General features: G+C 32.2%; 2 long non-coding RNA genes across 5 annotated transcripts in view; one reads left to right on the forward strand and one right to left on the reverse strand.

Moving 5' to 3' along the window:
* The window catches only part of LOC127735054 (uncharacterized), a 139439-nt gene that overhangs the window by 51213 nt on the left and 67593 nt on the right, over nucleotides 1-20633 (forward strand). The window contains exon 2 of the long non-coding RNA XR_007997989.1: nucleotides 10669-10805. This is a non-coding gene — a long non-coding RNA (uncharacterized LOC127735054). The remainder of the gene's footprint in view (nucleotides 1-10668; nucleotides 10806-20633) is intronic.
* The window catches only part of LOC127735053 (uncharacterized), a 92626-nt gene that overhangs the window by 48035 nt on the left and 23958 nt on the right, over nucleotides 1-20633 (reverse strand). The window lies entirely within an intron of this gene.

Below are 20633 nucleotides of genomic sequence, written 5' to 3' on the forward strand. Positions count from 1 at the left end.
ATGTTACCTGTCCTGACGTAAATATCCTGGGGCTGGTATCTGAAACAAAAACAAAATAAGTTCAAAAATATTGAACCAAATATAAAACTTAAAAAATTTGCTACTTTAATTTTTCTTTCTTTCAAAATATCTATAAAGAAAAACTGGCATTAATGGCAGCCATCATCATTGGTCAATTGCTCTTTTTGACTGTATATCATTAACTTATTTTCATTTTAAATCTATATTTCAATCAGTAATGAAGACGGTTTAATGATATAATCATTATTTCCCAAATTAATGTGCGCGTCAAATTATCAGAAGTTGGTGGCTAACCAAAACAATCTGATGTATACATTTTGAACAAAAATGATTAAAATTCAACTGAATCTCAAACAATCTAAATCAAGTCAAATTTTCCAAATTACTTTTAAAAAAAATCGACTAAATATGTAGATATCCAAATTGACAATCGGAAACTTTACTTTCGTTCAGGAGAGACTATTAGAGAAAGGGTTTCCAAATTGTCAATGTTAAGAGACTATTTGCTGTTATAATTAATTCAGAAATTAATGTGATGCATGTTTCAATTCAAATCCTAAATTGGAGTACAAGTATACTTTTTTCATTAGAGTATAAATTTGAAAAAGAAATTTTGGACTAATTTGTAATAAATTTTCAAGCTGTTTCTCCAGGGAAAACTGATTTTATTACCTTACAACTATTAACAGTTTAAGTACAATTGTAACGACAAAATACGTACATCATCATCTAGGCATCAACAATTATATCATCTCCATGTCTAGGACTTCTTTTTTCTTCTCTCTGGGCTGCCGTCTATCTGTAATACATATTCAAATTATTTTAATATCTATCAGAAAACTATTAATAAATAAAAAAAAAATATACTTACTTTCGGATGCATATGTTACCTGTCCTGACGTAAATATCCTGGGGCTGGTATCTGAAACAAAAACAAAATAAGTTCAAAAATATTGAACCAAATATAAAACTTAAAAAATTTGCTACTTTAATTTTTTTTTCTTTCAAAATATCTATAAAGAAAAACTGGCATTAATGGCAGCCATCATCATTGGTCAATTGCTCTTTTTGACTGTATATCATTAACTTATTTTCATTTTAAATCTATATTTCAATCAGTAATGAAGACGGTTTAATGATATAATCATTATTTCCCAAATTAATGTGCGTGTCAAATTATCAGAAGTTGGTGGCTAACCAAAACAATCTGATGTATACATTTTGAACAAAAATGATTAAAATTCAACTGAATCTCAAACAATCTAAATCAAGTCATATTTTCCAAATTACTTTTAAAAAAAATCGACTAAATATGTAGATATCCAAATTGACAATCGGAAACTTTACTTTCGTTCAGGAGAGACTATTAGAGAAAGGGTTTCCAAATTGTCAATGTTAAGAGACTATTTGCTGTTATAATTAATTCAGAAATTAATGTGATGCATGTTTCAATTCAAATCCTAAATTGGAGTACAAGTATACTTTTTTCATTAGAGTATAAATTTGAAAAAGAAATTTTGGACTAATTTGTAATAAATTTTCAAGCTGTTTCTCCAGGGAAAACTGATTTTATTACCTTACAACTATTAACAGTTTAAGTACAATTGTAACGACAAAATACGTACATCATCATCTAGGCATCAACAATTATATCATCTCCATGTCTAGGACTTCTTTTTTCTTCTCTCTGGGCTGCCGTCTATCTGTAATACATATTCAAATTATTTTAATATCTATCAGAAAACTATTAATAAATAAAAAAAAAATATACTTACTTTCGGATGCATATGTTACCTGTCCTGACGTAAATATCCTGGGGTTGGTATCTGAAACAAAAACAAAATAAGTTCAAAAATATTGAACCAAATATAAAACTTAAAAAATTTGCTACTTTAATTTTTCTTTCTTTCAAAATATCTATAAAGAAAAACTGGCATTAATGGCAGCCATCATCATTGGTCAATTGCTCTTTTTGACTGTATATCATTAACTTATTTTCATTTTAAATCTATATTTCAATCAGTAATGAAGACGGTTTAATGATATAATCATTATTTCCCAAATTAATGTGCGCGTCAAATTATCAGAAGTTGGTGGCTAACCAAAACAATCTGATGTATACATTTTGAACAAAAATGATTAAAATTCAACTGAATCTCAAACAATCTAAATCAAGTCAAATTTTCCAAATTACTTTTAAAAAAAATCGACTAAATATGTAGATATCCAAATTGACAATCGGAAACTTTACTTTCGTTCAGGAGAGACTATTAGAGAAAGGGTTTCCAAATTGTCAATGTTAAGAGACTATTTGCTGTTATAATTAATTCAGAAATTAATGTGATGCATGTTTCAATTCAAATCCTAAATTGGAGTACAAGTATACTTTTTTCATTAGAGTATAAATTTGAAAAAGAAATTTTGGACTAATTTGTAATAAATTTTCAAGCTGTTTCTCCAGGGAAAACTGATTTTATTACCTTTCAACTATTAACAGTTTAAGTACAATTGTAACGACAAAATACGTACATCATCATCTAGGCATCAACAATTATATCATCTCCATGTCTAGGACTTCTTTTTTCTTCTCTCTGGGCTGCCGTCTATCTGTAATACATATTCAAATTATTTTAATATCTATCAGACAACTATTAATAAATAAAAAAAAAATATACTTACTTTCTGATGCATATGTTACCTGTCCTGACGTAAATATCCTGGGGCTGGTATCTGAAACAAAAACAAAATAAGTTCAAAAATATTGAACCAAATATAAAACTTAAAAAATTTGCTACTTTAATTTTTTTTTCTTTCAAAATATCTATAAAGAAAAACTGGCATTAATGGCAGCCATCATCATTGGTCAATTGCTCTTTTTGACTGTATATCATTAACTTATTTTCATTTTAAATCTATATTTCAATCAGTAATGAAGACGGTTTAATGATATAATCATTATTTCCCAAATTAATGTGCGTGTCAAATTATCAGAAGTTGGTGGCTAACCAAAACAATCTGATGTATACATTTTGAACAAAAATGATTAAAATTCAACTGAATCTCAAACAATCTAAATCAAGTCATATTTTCCAAATTACTTTTAAAAAAAATCGACTAAATATGTAGATATCCAAATTGACAATCGGAAACTTTACTTTCGTTCAGGAGAGACTATTAGAGAAAGGGTTTCCAAATTGTCAATGTTAAGAGACTATTTGCTGTTATAATTAATTCAGAAATTAATGTGATGCATGTTTCAATTCAAATCCTAAATTGGAGTACAAGTATACTTTTTTCATTAGAGTATAAATTTGAAAAAGAAATTTTGAACTAATTTGTAATAAATTTTCAAGCTATTTCTCCAGGGAAAACTGATTTTATTACCTTACAACTATTAACAGTTTAAGTACAATTGTAACGACAAAATACGTACATCATCATCTAGGCATCAACAATTATATCATCTCCATGTCTAGGACTTCTTTTTTCTTCTCTCTGGGCTGCCGTCTATCTGTAATACATATTCAAATTATTTTAATATCTATCAGACAACTATTAATAAATAAAAAAAAAATATACTTACTTTCTGATGCATATGTTACCTGTCCTGACGTAAATATCCTGGGGCTGGTATCTGAAACAAAAACAAAATAAGTTCAAAAATATTGAACCAAATATAAAACTTAAAAAATTTGCTACTGTAATTTTTTTTTCTTTCAAATTATCTATAAAGAAAAACTGGCATTAATGGCAGCCATCATCATTGGTCAATTGCTCTTTTTGACTGTATATCATTAACTTATTTTCATTTTAAATCTATATTTCAATCAGTAATGAAGACGGTTTAATGATATAATCATTATTTCCCAAATTAATGTGCGTGTCAAATTATCAGAAGTTGGTGGCTAACCAAAACAATCTGATGTATACATTTTGAACAAAAATGATTAAAATTCAACTGAATCTCAAACAATCTAAATCAAGTCATATTTTCCAAATTACTTTTAAAAAAAATCGACTAAATATGTAGATATCCAAATTGACAATCGGAAACTTTACTTTCATTCAGGAGAGACTATTAGAGAAAGGGTTTCCAAATTGTCAATGTTAAGAGACTATTTGCTGTTATAATTAATTCAGAAATTAATGTGATGCATGTTTCAATTCAAATCCTAAATTGGAGTACAAGTATACTTTTTTCATTAGAGTATAAATTTGAAAAAGAAATTTTGGACTAATTTGTAATAAATTTTCAAGCTGTTTCTCCAGGGAAAACTGATTTTATTACCTTACAACTATTAACAGTTTAAGTACAATTGTAACGACAAAATACCTACATCATCATCTAGGCATCAACAATTATATCATCGCCAGGTCTAGGACTACTTTTTTCTTCTCTCTGGGCTGCCGTCTATCTGTAATACATATTCAAATTATTTTAATATCTATCAGACAACTATTAATAAATTGAAAAAAAAATTATCTTACTTTCCAATGCATATGTTACCTGTCCTGACGTAAATATTCTGGGGATGGTATCTAAGTTGAGATTTCAACATTGTTAATGTTATTTTATGGTACATAAATAGACCCTCTGAAAAAAAAAATTGAAAAGGGGCAAAGGTGTAGGTAAAATACATGTAATATTTAAGCCATTTTTTTTATACCAGACTTCAATTCAATGTTTTAAGAAACAATGCCTGATGATAAAAAAAATCAAAGAAAGTTTTTGAGAAATTAAAAAAAAAAACCAATACATTCATCATTGAAAAAGAGCAAGCATTGAAACGATTAAAAATTATATTTATTGATGAAGTTTTGCCCTTATTGAAAATTATACAATTTTAGAAAAGCTGATTTTGTGCATTTTAAAATGAAGGAATTTTAGATATATAAGATTAAATTGTACCTGAAGCAGAAGCAAATTTAAAGTGAGCTAATATCAAAGTTTGTTTATTACAATGAGCAGCCAAATTTGTTCTGTCACTCGAAGGTGTGAATATGTTCTAAATTGGTCAGAAAATACTTGGTCATGTTTTATGAATATTTAAAACCCTCTGCTACGCCTCAAGTTTTAAATATTCGACCAAGTATTATCTAACCTATAATTCAAAACAAAGAGTTTCTATAAATGAGTTAAAACTGCCCCGAAGCAGATTGAAAGGATTTATCACAGTGATTGAAACTAACTAAAAGTTTTGTTAAAAAAAAATCAATATAAGTTGAAGTTTACAGGTGCAATAAAATTTGTACGTTTAATGTTATTATGAAAATATTAATAACTTCAAATTACTAAAAAAAATAAACAATATCAAAGCAATTCAAAAAAAAGAAGAAAAAAGTTTTAAAATAAAAAACAACCTAAATTTTTAGCTTAATGAACCGAAGGTTGGGAAGAATAGTTATTTCCAATATTCTGATAAAAGAATTAAAAAAAAAAAAGGAATTTGATTTAGGTTTTGAATATATATTTAAACTTTTAAAGGCATTTTATTAGAACATTTCCCTGACATAATGAAATAGTTTTTGATTTAAAAAGCTGGACCAAGATATTGGCTGTGAAATAAAATTAGTTGTAACTCAAATGTATTTATTGATTTAAACTGTAAATAAAAAAAGGATAATTCCTCACTAAAATATTACATGATTTACATTCATACTCACAATCAGGAAACATATACAATTCATACCTTTTCTTTTTACTGTTGTGTCACCTTATGTCTATAATGCATTTTAAAAATATCTCCCAAATTATAAGACAGTCCTTACATCACTAAAACTAACCCATAAATGAAATGCTGAAAATGAAGTTATGCATCAATTATAAACATTTAATTTACACTGACAAGAGAAAGATAATCCCTTACTTCATGATAAGTACTCGATAACACTTGTACTTAATCATGAAGAAAGGGATTATCATTCTCTTACATATTTGAAGAAATCTGTTCATTGAGGCATAACTGAGTGGAATTTACCTGATCATCACATCTTTCAATTAACATGAACAATAGATTGTATATTCAGTCAGTTTAGCAGTAAACTAGACATGTGCATATTACATTAAGTACAACAATTGGTGCATCAAATGTTGCAGGTTACTGCCATAATAAGTAGAAAATGCACATTTGCCATGTTTTGCTTTTAATCCGTCTAATAATAATAATAATAATCCTGTATCTTGGCATTGCACTGTTTATGGCGTCTTTACACTAAATCCATTGGATGCTGGATGTAAACTGATTGAAAATTTAGTCTTAGATGCATTGTTTTTTTTTATTAGTTGTTATTGGCTTTGAACAAGCTGTCAGTAACTGCAAGTACTCTCAGATCTGTACTTAATGTTTTTTTGTTGTTGGGATGTATAAGTACCCGTCCACGTCAACAATGTGTTTTTGTTAGATGTTTTACTATTTGTATCCATCTGATGAGTTAAGCCTTTTTCAACTGATTTTTATTGTTTGTTCTTATGTTTTACTGTTACACCACTGTCCCAGGTTAGGAGAGGGTTGGCTCCTTCGAACTAGTTTAACCCCGCCACATTCTGTATGTGCCTGTCTCAAGTCCGGAGCCTGTAATTCAGTGGTTATCGTTTGTTGCTGTGTTACATATTTGTTTTTTTCGTTCATTATTTTGTATATATAAATAAGGCCATTAGTTTACTTGTTTGAATTGTTTTACATTTGTCAATTCGGGGCCTTTTATAGCTGACTATGCGGTATGGGCTTTGCTCATTGTTGGAGGCGTAACAGTTGTTAGTTAATAACTAATAGTTGTTAATTTCTGTGTCATTTGGACTCTTGTGGAGAGTTGTCTCATTGGCAATCATACCACATCTTCTTTTTTATATAAACTATTATATCCCTTTATCGAGGGATAATTACCCTTCTTTAAAAGGGTATTCCTCTATACAGGTATAAACACCATATAGACGGTTAGTTCCTAACCTTTCCACCAGAGACCAAATGACATAGAAGTTAACAACTATAGGTTGCTGTAAGGCCTTCAACAATGAGCAAAACCCATACTGCATAGTCAGATATGAAAGGCCTCGAAATGACAAATGCAAATCAATTCAAATGAGAAAACAGCCTGATTGAAGTACAAAACCATGAAAGAAAAAACAAAATGCTATACAGCAAAAACCAACTGCTACTGAATTATAGGCTCCTGACGTAGGACAGGCACAAACAGAATGTGGCAGAGTTAAGCTAGTTTGAAGGTGCCAACCCTCCTCCTAACCTGGGACAGTGTTATACAGTACAACATAGGAACAAGATATAAAAATCAGTTGAAAAGGGCTCAATTCATCAGTTTACAAAAAAAAAAATATCTGTTTATGATAAAAATTCAAATTTAACCCATTTGATCATTTATAGAACTATTCTTATTTCTATTTATTTCTATGCCGTGTTATTTCCAATCGATTTACACAAAATAGCATTCATACCGGTCTACTAGTCCTATAATATAAGACTTTGTATAGGTTCATATCGTTTGCATTCAACGTTTTTTATCGGATATTTTTTTACTATCCATGCTGAACCACGAACATTAATAGTAATCAAAAATAACCGATAAAAAAACGCTGAATGCAAACGATATGAAGTTAGAACCTACAAAGTCTCATATTAGGTAAACGGACAGAAAGACACAGGACAAAAAGTCACAGGACATAAAGTCAAAAATTTGATAGGACAAAAAGTCACAAGACAAAAAGTCACAAATAATTTTTGACAATTGTTTGAATATATAAGAGAAAGATCTTGAAGTATTTTCTTTTTATTACATATATTCATTTTTAGTTTAGGAAATTGTTCATAAGACTTGATAAATGAAAATTTATAAAATTTGAATCATGCAAAGGATATATTTTTGGCACAATGAAGCCATTTAAGTACCAAGCCACTTTGACATATTGTTTTCACAACAATTATTTGATCATTATTGATATTTATTGAATATATCTTAATTACAAAGTTGCTTCATATATAATAGTTCAAGAAAAATCAAAAATTTTATTTTCTAAATAAGTGTTTTCTTGTTTAAAGAAAAATAATCTCAAAACTGAATTGTGACTTTTTGTCCTGTGACTTTTTGTCCGTGACTTTTTGTCCTGTGACTTTCTGTCCTGCATTCTCATATAGGTCTAACCGGTCTACTCGATCCGAAACGTTCAGTCAATCAATTGGTAAATACAAGTCATATACAAACCAGACTAAATATCATAGTATAACAAATCTAAATAAGATTACTGAGTTTTGAAATATGACCGTAAAATCTTCTTTTCTGATTGTCATTTTATAATGGATTAACTCTCCTTTTCGATAGTTACTAAAATATGAGACATATATATGTGTCTATATGTCTCTGCTAAAATAAACGTTGATTCTGTGTGTAAGTAACACCAATGAACTATTACTAGACCATTATTATGTCATTAATATAGAAAGAATAACACTGACCTTCCAAATAAATTCCATCATGGTAGGAGTTGAAAAATTAGAACAATAGAAAAAAAAACCGCCAAAACATAGTAACCAATTAAAACGGAGATTGTAATGGCAGTGTGGTCTAATGAACCGATGAACCATTAAACCTACGATCAGAGGTGTTTTGTCGCAAAATATTAAATGCTGCCGGATTCGCAGGTTGTTGTGCAACTTCTGTACTTTTATTTCAATGAACTCTCTGTCTGATAAACGTCGCCAGTAAACCGACATTTGGTTCTGCAATTATTTATTTCCCTCGAAAATGATAATGGATTTTTTTCCACATTATCAAAGTAAATCAAAATTTAAATAATTTGAATTCAATTTCTTCAACTTGCCAGGTCAATATTATTAAAGAAACATTCACAGCTCACGCAGGAGTATCAAAACACCCACAATGTGTGTGCATTTCTCATTTAAATGGTAATCTCACTAATCTGTAACCATAAACTTTAACATGATGCAATTCAGGCTAAGGACAGGATGTCCTGATTGATGCACACAAACTATTGTAACAGGGCAACTAAATGATTTCTGGTTCTTGCGTGTTTAAATTAAAATATTTTGATTATTACCTTTGCTTGCCGGTTTAATCTGTTTCAGAAAAGATACTAAATATAACTACACCCTCATAAGAGTAAGGGTTTATACATGTAAATAATTGTTATCCGACCAATGCTCCGATTTTGTGTACCTTTAGTAGTTCAATCTTTGCTTAAAAGAGGGGCGAAAGATACCAGAGGGACATTCAAACTCATAAATCGAAAATAAACTGACAACGCCATGGCTAAAAAAAAAAAAAAGACAAACAGACAAACAGTAGTACACAAAACACAACATAGAAAACTGAAGACTAAGCAACACGAACCCGACCAAAAACTGGGGATGATCTCAGGTGCTCAAGGGCGGATCCAGCCATTTCTGAAAGGGGGTCCCAACCTAGGATAAGGGGGGGGGGGGGGTGGGGTCCAACTATATGTCCCCATTCAAATGCATTGATCGTCCAAAAAAGGGGGTTCCAACACCCGGAACCCTCCCCCTGGATCCGCCACAGGGTGCTCCGGAAGGGAAGGCAGATCCTGCTTCACATGTGGCACCCGTCGTGTTGCTCATGTTACTACAAACCCGGTAAATAGTCTAATAAAGGGAACGGGATTGTAGTTCCGACAGTAGGAACATATCCGCTATCATCTGTGAAACGGTTATTCCATAATGGTCAACTAACTCGTGATGTCGTCCGTAAAATTTATGAAGGGATGATTTCAACTTCACCATTTGGAACTCTTGGTTTAATAGCTTCATTGTGAGCAGCAACCCTCCATCAAGGAAATCATGATAGGAAATACAAGCCCGGGAATTTCGTATCAATTTGGAGATATATACTCCGTATTCAGGCGCTGCGGGAATGTTTCTACATAGAAATGGAAAGTTCACAATTGGGAAACTGAAATCATCTCTTTTTGTAGTAAAGTTTTGTTTTCAACCGACCCTCATTGTCAATTTCTAGATGTCAGTCAATTTGGTACAGTTGGTCCCCATGGGAATGCCGATAGTTTGTAGAAAACACGTCCTCCAAACGTAACAAATATGTTGTCAATCAAGAAATCAAGCATCTTGATAATGTCAGTATCAGAGAATTGTTTGTTTGAATCAGAGTGATTTTTTACAGAGTAGGATTTATCCCTCCCTAAGACAAGATACTTGTATCTATGTTGGCCATTCTTTTTTATGAAACAAAGCAATACCAACTCTTTCAATTTGTCTTTTAGTTTGGAATGGGGAATACTTGTGTAAAGTGTAGAAAAGTCAAATATTTTAATACTGTTGAAAGATGAGAGTCTTAGATTGTATGTACTCTAAAAGATCTTTGAAATTTTTTAGTATCCACATCTGGATCACATCATAATAGCCCAATGTGTACTTCAAGTTTTATACGACCGCAAAAAAATTTTGCGGTCGTATATTGGTATGACGTTGGCGTCCTCGTCGTCGTCGTCGTCCGGCGTCGTCGTCGTCGTCCAGGCGTCGTCGTCCGGCGTCGTCGTCGTCGGCGTCGTCGTCGTCGTCCGAAGACACATTGGTTTTCGCACTCTAACTTTAGTTTAAGTAAATGGATCTCTATGAAATTTTACCATAAGGTTCAATACCACAAAAGGAAGGTGGGGATTGATTTGGGGGGTTATGGTACCAACAGTTAAGGGGCCAAAAAGGGGCCAAAAAATAAGCATTTTTGTAACTTCCAGACATAACTTGTGTGTTAGTGTATGGATCTCTCTGACATTGTACCACAAGGTTCCATATCACAAAGGGAATGCTGGGATTATTTTGGGGGTAATTGCCTCCAAATTTTAGGAATAAGGGGCCAAAAAGGGGCAAAAAACAAGCATGTTTCTAGTTTCATGACAATAACTTGTGTGTAAGTGTATGGATCTCTCTGACGTTGTACCACAAGGTTCCATATCACAAAGGGAAAGCTGGGATTGATTTTGGGGGTTATTGCCTCCAAATTTTAGGAATTAGGGGCAAAAAAGGGGCAAAAAACAAGCATTTTTCTAGTTTCATGACAATAACTTGTGTGTAAGTGTATGGATCTTTATGAAATTGTACTACAAGGTTCCATATCACAAAGGAAAAGCTTTAATTGAGTTTGGGGGTAATTGCCCAAAACGTTTAGGAATAAGGGGCCAAAAATAAGCATTTTTTTAGTTTCCAGACAATAACTTGTGTTCAAGTGTATGGATCTCTCTGAAATTGTACTGCAAGGTACCATACCACAAAGGGAAGGCTGGGATTGATTTTGGGGGTAATTGCCTCAAAATTTTAGGAATAAGGGGCATAAAGGGGCAGAGAACAAGCATTTTTCTAGTTTCAGGACAATAACTTGTGTGTAAGTGTATGGATCTTTATGAAATTGTACTGCAAGGTTCCATATCACAAAGGGAAAGCTTGGTTTGAGTTTGGGGGTAATTGCCCTAAACGTTTAGGAATTTGGGGCCAAAAAGGGGCCAAAAACAAGCATTTTCTAGTTTCCAGACAATAACTTGTGTTCAAGTGTATGGATCTCTCTGAAATTGTACTGCAAGGTACCATACCACAAAGGGAAGGCTGGGATTGAGTTTGGGGGTGATGAATCATAAGGGGGTTCAAAAAATTTGGGGGAGGGATTTTTTTTTGTTTTTTTCTTTAAAATTTTCCATTTTGAATTGGTTATTTCTGATTTATATATAAAAGCAAATAATAATGATATGGTTTGAATAGGTAAATTAAAAAATTTTAAGTTCTTAGACCACATTCATTCTGTGTCAGAAACCTATGCTGTGTCAAATATTTAATTACAATCTAAATTCAGTGCTGTATCAAGCTTGAATGTTGTGTCCATACTTGCCCCAACTGTTCAGGGTTCGACCTCTGCGGTCGTATCAAGCTGCGCCCCAGCGGAGCATTTTATTAGCTTATAAATCTCTAACGAGAACACTTTATAATAAACGCCAAATTGCGGTCGTATCAAGCTGCGCCCCAGCGGAGCATTTTATTAGCTTATAAATCTCTAACGAGAACACTTTATAATAAACGCCAAAAGAAAACCTAAACCACTGAATTTTGATCGATTTTTTCAAATTTTGGTACAAATCCAGGATAGTTTAAGAAAGTTATTAAAATTTGAAAAAATTTAACCACAGAGTGAATGTAATGTTAACTGGTAGAAAAACTAAGTCCATTTATGTGTAAAATACGGATAAACAGGTTTTTTTTTACAAAATTTACTTTTGGATACTATCTTATAATCATAAACAAGCTTCTGTCCAAGTTTGGTAGAAATCCAGGATAGTTTAAGAAAGCTATTAAAATTTGAAAAACTTTAACAACAGAGTGAATATTTGTGGACGCCGCCGACGGATTGTAGGATCGCTATGTCTCGCTTTCGCGACAAAAGTCGGAGGCTGGACAAAAATAAAGTAGAACATGAAAAGTGGAACATATTATATGGTATGTATAAGAGGAAAAGAAAGGGCTCCAGAAGGGTTCTCCTACGATCAAATGGTCACTTTTAGAAATGTCTTCAGTTAACCAGGTCATTTTAGGCAAACTATACAGTTCTAAACTGATCTGGACCCGGTTTTAAACATTTCTAATGTATCAAACAAAGCAAAGTAAAGCAAAACGGGCATAACTCGGGAACGGTTAAAGTGACGCCACCAAAATTCAAACTTGATCTTTGTTTTGTGGTAATAAGCATTGTGCATATGTTTCATAACATTTGGTTGAGGCATTTATATTAAACTAAAGTTAGAAAATGGAAACCAACTTTGGGACGTACTAACATACAGACGGACAAGAGTAAAACTTACTCCCCCCCCCACACATTATGGCGCGGGTATAAAAAGTGTTTATTTTAGTTATTGCCCTTGTACCTTGGATAGATAAAATATGTGCAACGCGGGGGACATTGGAAATTTGTTTCACATGGGACACTGAAGTCTTGTTTTCATGAACGATTATAGCTTGATGGGACTAGAAAGCATTGACAATTACAAAGCAAAATAAGATTGGTATGTACTGCGCTGTTTCTAGTGTTGCAGTTAAGAAATAAGACCATGTTTGTAATTTGTCTTCGAATTAACTGTTAATCTTGTATTTATGCACACCTTCTCAGCTTAGTGGTTTGATTCCAAATCTCGTGATTAATTCACAGTCTTTTATAAAGGTTACAGAGACGGATACACGAGGAAATAGGGGGCGTAATTCATTAAAAGGTTAAAAAACCGTTGAGAGTAGCAAAACGATTTTTTTGAAGATTCCACCTAAAAAATATAATACATTTTTATACGCCCGTTTACGGGACGTATTATGGTATACCGTTGTACGTCCGTCCGTCGTCAACATGTCGGACATTAACTGAAAAACGCTTTAACCAATTTGCATAAAACTTTGGGGAATTGTTTATATCTATTGACATGACCTCCCTTTCGTTTTTTTATGAATTTAGATTTTACGTTTCCGAGTTATGGTATTTTATTCATTAAAAAAGGAGGATTTTCCAGTTTGTTCCCAACTCGATCCGAAAACTCAAAAAGAACTCAAAAATGCTTTCACCAATTTGCAAGAAATTTTTGTGAATTGTTTATATTTATTGACGTGAGCTCCCTTTCGAAATTGATAAATTTTAGATTTAACGTTTCCAAATTACGGGGTTTTATTCATTTAAAAAAGGGGGATTTTCCAGTTTTCGGACAAGGAACTCAAAAATGCTTTCAGCAGGTCTAATGAAACTTTGGTGAATAGTTTATATCTATTGACGTAAGCTCCATTTCAAATTTTGTAAATTTTAGGTTTTACGTTTCCGAGTTATGGGGTTTTATTGATTAGAAAAGGGGGATTTTCCAGTATTCGGACAATAACCCAAAAATGCTTTCAGCAGTTCTCATGAAACTTTGGTGAATTGTTTATATCTAATGACGTAAGCTCCCTTTCGATTTTTATAAATTTCTGATATGATATAGAGAAGTAATTGAACTTTATTCTTTGAAAATGCGACGGGCGTATCATGCGCTCATGGCGCAGCTGTTTATTACATGTTTACTATCAAAAAGTAGAGGAGGGGGATTTCAGAAGGATTAAATTTGTGCTTCAGCTAAATCCCCTCCTCCCCGCAAAAAAAGATCTAATGTTACCGGAATCGTGAAATTATGAGATATATGTAGTACGGTGCATAGTAAAGAATGATGCATAATTTATACAATTATTTTGCACAATCACTTTGTTTTGATATATTTTTGCCGTTAATAGCATAATTATTTTACCGGGATTAGCACAATTCCAACTTAGCAGATGTATCTATTCGTCTATCTCGGAGATCTAGAATTCCAATTGCGGATTAGTAGTACAACACGAGTTATTAATGATATGTTAACAGCTATATATTAACAGAATTCAATTACTGGACTTCTTATATCAACGATCTCCAATTGACTATTCATTTTTTTAAGTCCCCACCAACTTAATATATGTTCAACTTCAATTGGTCTGTCCGTCTATCCGTCCGTCCATCACACTTCAGTTTCAGTTTGGAAATGCTTTGACCAAATTATTCTATTTTGGTTTGTAAGCTTATTATTTATATAATGTTACAGGTCAAGTTTGTGATTTTTGCTGGTGGGATAACATCTCAGGCTTGTGTGTGCCCTGAGAAATTCAGAATTTTCTTACAACTGGACAATATTTATCTTGCCTTACTATAAGCCCGGTTGGGCTATTGCAATCCCATTAAGTTCTTCATTTGTTAAACTTTCATAAATTGTTTATCAGATGAAGAACTCTGAATAAAATCCGACCAAACGTTGCAGCAATTATCTTTTCAAGGATCTACATGTATGAAAAATAAAAAAAAACAACATACCCTCCCCCTTTTTCCCCAACCCTCCAATCCTAATGTTACATTATATATTACATTTGTTGAACCTTCTGAAAAGGAACAGACAAGATGGTGAGTGAAGCAAAGCATGCAATCATATTCCAATTCGAAAATAAACACCCTCTATATATGTATTTTCTTACATAAATTTCCATTTATACATCTTTTGAATGGATGTTGCTATGGATTATATTTGTTTCCATGGTAACTATTGAGGTCAGCAACACTTAACGATGGTTTTTAAGAGTTCGCGTATGCTTTTATGTATTTTCTTTTCGGTTATGAAGCAATTAAGGACATTTAAGTTCTTAAACTGCAATATTCTGCAAATAATAACTCCGTTTCCAAGGAAAAAATGGGTTGCTATGGTGATAAAATTAAAAAGAGTCCCACGCAATTTTCTATTTAAATTGGTAAAGAAGTATTCAAACTTCATAACTAAAATGCTAACTATGCTGTCCACGTTTGCACTTTTCTTAAAAACACACGACAAAATTTGATAATTTCACAAAAATCCACAATTCAAAAAAGTTGAAAGTATGCATTTTTTGGTAAATTTTTACAAAAAAAAAATCACAAATTTGGTTGACATGCAATCTTAACTGAAATGAAGCTTAAACCAAGTTATATCAATGGTATATATGAAAATTTATGAAAAAAGTTTGATTCTATTCATGATCAGACTCTGAATTGTAGTGATTTAGCTAATTTTTGAAAGATTTTACCACGCTTCACTACCAAAAAATAGAGTGTCTGTTACATGGCAACCACTCTTTTTTCCACTCAAATTTAATTTTTGAGCATTATTCATTTACTGCCTCTACCAGGCAATTTATAGAAAAAATCTGAAACCCTCATATATCACACTCTGTCTGGTTCTTAATAAATAGCTGTACTTAATTTTAGAATATATGTAACAACGAATTCATGATCAATTTCAATGAATATCAAATGCATTTATGATAATTTTTCCTCTAATAAATATAGAATAAAGGACTTTTGGTTTTGATACTGACTTTATCACGATAAAAGAGGGACGAAAGATACCAGAGGGACAGTCAAACTCATAGATCGAAAATATACTGACAACACCATGGCTAAAAATAAAAAGACAAACAGACAAATAATAGTACAGATGACACAACATAGAAAACTAAAGACTAAGCAACACGAACCCCACCAAAAACTGGGGGTGATCTCAGGTGCTCCGGAAGGGTAAGCAGATCCTGCTCCACATGTGGCACCCGTCGTGTTGCTTATGTTATTACAAATCCGGTAAGTAGTCTAATTCGGTAGGTCACATTCGTGAAAAAGGAAGGGTATTGTACACTGTATCTAAATTACCCCGGCAAAAAATGTTTGGACTCGATAGTATCTAATGTCCGGCACGGCGACGGACAATCGACACACAGAGAAAAGGTAGAATTTCTGTTTATTTATTTGTTTTTTTAATGACATGCATTGCTACGAATTTGTTTAATTTCTTTTTAAATTGTGCACATTGTACGGAAAGAAAGATATTAACACAGAGATTGCATATCTAGTCACTATGAGCACCTCAATATTTGCATTTCTGTGCCTGGAACGAAAGAAATGGGTCATGTCAAAATGGAAGGACCCTGTTTCGTCAATGTTGTTTATTACTTAAGGACTCGGTTTTGTCTCAGTATAGGACCCGGTTTTGTTTTGTCTTGAAACCACAAATTTATGAAAGCTACGTTAACACGGATCTGAACATTGCCCATCGGAAGAAATTAAATATGTGAGTCAGAAAGATGTTATAAAGATGTTATTGCAATACAAACATGTCGTGTTAAAATATATTTCAAACGGGAACTTTTCGAAATAGGGAGTAGACATTTTTGAATGCTATACGTATACCTTATTGAACTTATCTTCGTACTAGATTTAAATGGAAATAAATACTTTATACATGTACTTGCATTAATTCCTTATGATATAAAAAAGAAGATGTGATGTGATTGCCAATGAGACAGCTCTTCAGAAGAGACCAAATGACACAAAAATTAACAACTATAGGTCACCGTACGGCCTTCAACAATGAGCAAAGCCCATACCGCATAGTCAGCTATAAAAGGCACCGAATTTATATTTGTAAAACAATTCAAACGAGGAAACTAACGGTTTAAATTGTGTACAAAAATATGAACGAAAAACAAATATGTAACACAGCAACAAACGACAAACACTGAATTACAGGCTCCTGACTTAGGACAGGTACATATATACGGAATATGGCGGGGTTAAACATGTTAGCGGGATCCCAACCCTCCCCCTTACCAGGGAAATTGGTGTAACAGTACAACATAAGAACGAACTATAAAAATCAGTTGAAAAAGGCTTAACTCATCAGATGGATACAAATAGAAATACATCTCACAAATGTTTGTTTATTTTCTATACTACTGTAATGATGTAAAAATAAGAAGATGTGGAATGATTGTGTTACCATATCAATGTATAAAAAGAGTAAGGATAGTATGCTTTACTATACTATACGCTATGTTTACAATATATTTACTCATTCGTTCATCCATTGACGGACAGTGAGAGAAAAAGCTCCGTTTTGAAGGCCGTACTTTGACATTTTTATTTATTTCCATTTAAATTTAGTTCGAAGATAAGTTCAATAAGGTATTATATAAATAACACATAGCTGAGAGGGTGATAGAGCAGATTGTTACCCCGAGAAAACATTGTCAACTGAGGCGAAGCCAAGGTTGACAATGTCTTTTCGAGGGGTAACAATCTGCTCTATCACCCTTTCAGATGTGTGTTATTTAATTTATTATACTGAATGTTCTGTTATTACTGTCGATTAAATTTCAAATTCAAAGTAATAAACTATGACGTCTTGTACATAACAACCATCCGTATTTAATAAAGCGCACACTTGATCAAGCGTCTCCGTGAAGGGTAATAGAGTATTTGCCATAGGATAGAGTCGTATTTAATAAAGCGCACACTTGATCAAGCGTCTCCGTGAAGGGTAATAGAGTATTTACCATAGAATAGAGTAAATTAACACCCTCGTATAAGCCAATCAAAATATTGCATTTTTACGTGAAGTATAATAAACGTATATAGCATTCAATGGTTTACTTTTACAAATTGTGACTTGGATGGAGAGTTGTCTCATTGGCACTCATACCACATCTTCTTATATCTATTAGAACGTTTTGGATATCTCAAATCAAAATGATTGCCTTTCGAACGTGTATTTTATGTCCGCTTCAAAATACACAAGTTCTAAACTTCCCTATTAGAAACGAAATAATTATATCATGCCATGCTCTACGCTCATTTTAACATGGGTAGGTAGGCATTATATTTGTCAATATTTTATACCTTGCTAACGCTTGGTTTAAAAATTTTAACAAATATAATGCCTACCTAAGTATGTTAAAATGGGCATTGAGCATGGCATGAAAGAATTATTTCTTTTATAAAAAAAAGTTGGTTTGCAACATTATAACGTCCAATATCTTCGTCTTCGTCTCCGTCTTCGTAGAACAACCTAAGTGGCAATTTAGCCCGTGAAAAATGACAATTAGACAGCTTTCCATCAGAGACCAAATGACGTAAAAGTTAACAATTATAGAACTTCGTATGGCATCCAACAATGAGAAACACCCATACGGCATAGCAAGCTAAAAAAGGCCCCGAAATGAAAACTGTGAAAAAAAACTAATGTGAAAACTAACGACCTGATTTATGTACAAAATAAAAAACGAAAAACAAATACATGTATGATATACAGCAACAAAAGACAACCACCGATTTACAGGCTCCTGGATTTGGTACTGGCACATACAGAATTGCGGGGTTGAACGTGTTAGTGCCAAAATCCCCTCCAAAAAAAAAAAAACAAACAAGAAAAAAACTGGTATAACAGCACAACATATGATAAAAAATTAGTGTGTTGAAAAAGGCTTAACTCATTTGATTACAGAGCCCCTATAGTAAATATGCGATTGGCGGCTGTCTCTGTTTTTTCGTCTTTTATTATTATTAATAATAACAATAATAATAATAATAATAATAATAATAATAATAATATCTTTATTTAGAGAGAGTAACTCATTTTGGATTACACCAATTTTCAATAAGGCTCTCTTAATACAATAATAATTACATTAAAAATAAACAATACATATTCAATAATAATGATAAATAAAGATTTAATACAATTTAAATACAATAAACAATTATTATATATGGCATTACAGTACAAATATCATGGTAATGTTAAAAGTACATAGATTTGTAGTTATGTTTAAATTCTAATACTGTGTTTGATTTTTTAATTGAATTAGGAAGAGCATTCCATACTTTTGGTCCATTGTACGAGAAACTAGACTTATACAACTCTCTATTTGGTTTTGGTATTATAAAATTATCTGAGGACGAAAATCTCGTATTGTATTTTTGGTTTGCAGAAGCTGATAAAATAAGACTGGATATATATTCTGGAGCTAAGCCATGTTTTGCCTTATACATTAGTAATGATTTATTATTATGTATTCTTTGTGTAATCGGCACAATGTTACATTCGTGAAATAATTCGTTTGAAGGTTTGGTGTAATCATGTTCGTCTAAAATTATTCTTGCTGCCCTCTTTTGCAGTTTTAGTAAACTATCTAATAGAAAGTTATTACAGTTTCCCCATATTGAACAACAATAATCTAAGTGAGGTAAAACGTAAGCGTTATAGAACATTTGTCTAGCTTTGTGATTTAAATATTTCTTTATCCTTTTTAGTAAAGCTAAAGAAGAGTTAACCCTTTTTATGATATAATCAATATGAGAAGACCAAGATAGAGATGCATCAACAAAAATACCTAGAACCTTTTTACATGTACTTTCTTTAATTTGTTGTCCATTCATAGCAATATTAATGTTTTCATTTGATGTCACTGAGAGCTTCTGTTTTGAGCCAATACATATAGCCTTCGTTTTAGATACATTTACAGCCATTTTATTGTCATCACACCAGCGAAAAATATTTTGTAAAACCGTAGTAAGTTTATGACTGATACAACTTTTGTTTTGTCCAATGACTGATATGGTGCTATCATCAGCAAATAAATCGGTGTTATGATTAGTATTAGACAAAGGAAGATCATTTATAAAAATTAAAAACAACACAGGTCCTAAAACGGATCCTTGAGGTACACCCGTTTTTTGTTTTTGTAAGTCTGAGAATGTATTTGAAATAGATACCATCTGATATATGTCAGCCAAATATGATGTAAACCATCGTAGCGAAGTATAAGCAAATTTGTATTTGTTTAATTTTTGAATAAGCAGTTCATGATTGAGAAGATCAAAGGCTTTTGCTAGATCTAGAAATAAAATTAAATTTTATGATGGTATACGATATAGTTACATTATATCAGTGGCGGATCCAGGGGGTAGAGGGAGTACGCCGACCCCCCCCCCCCCCTTAAGGTGGCTAGAAATAATTATTTTATCATGTTTTTTACGATTAATATATGATTTTTTTTAGCATAAAAATCGTTAAAAAAAAGTTCCCCTTGCTACGCTCGGCGGTATAAAATCCATTTATGAATACGCCCCTTTCAAAAATCATGGCCTCGGTCCGCCCTTGCATATTGACAATTTTAAACTTGACCAACATGCTTAAATTGTAGAACATTTGTCAATGTACGATAATCATTATACAA

This window comes from Mytilus californianus, unplaced genomic scaffold (genome assembly GCF_021869535.1).
Source record: "Mytilus californianus isolate M0D057914Y unplaced genomic scaffold, xbMytCali1.0.p SCAF_3, whole genome shotgun sequence".
Classification (NCBI taxonomy): domain Eukaryota; kingdom Metazoa; phylum Mollusca; class Bivalvia; order Mytilida; family Mytilidae; genus Mytilus; species Mytilus californianus.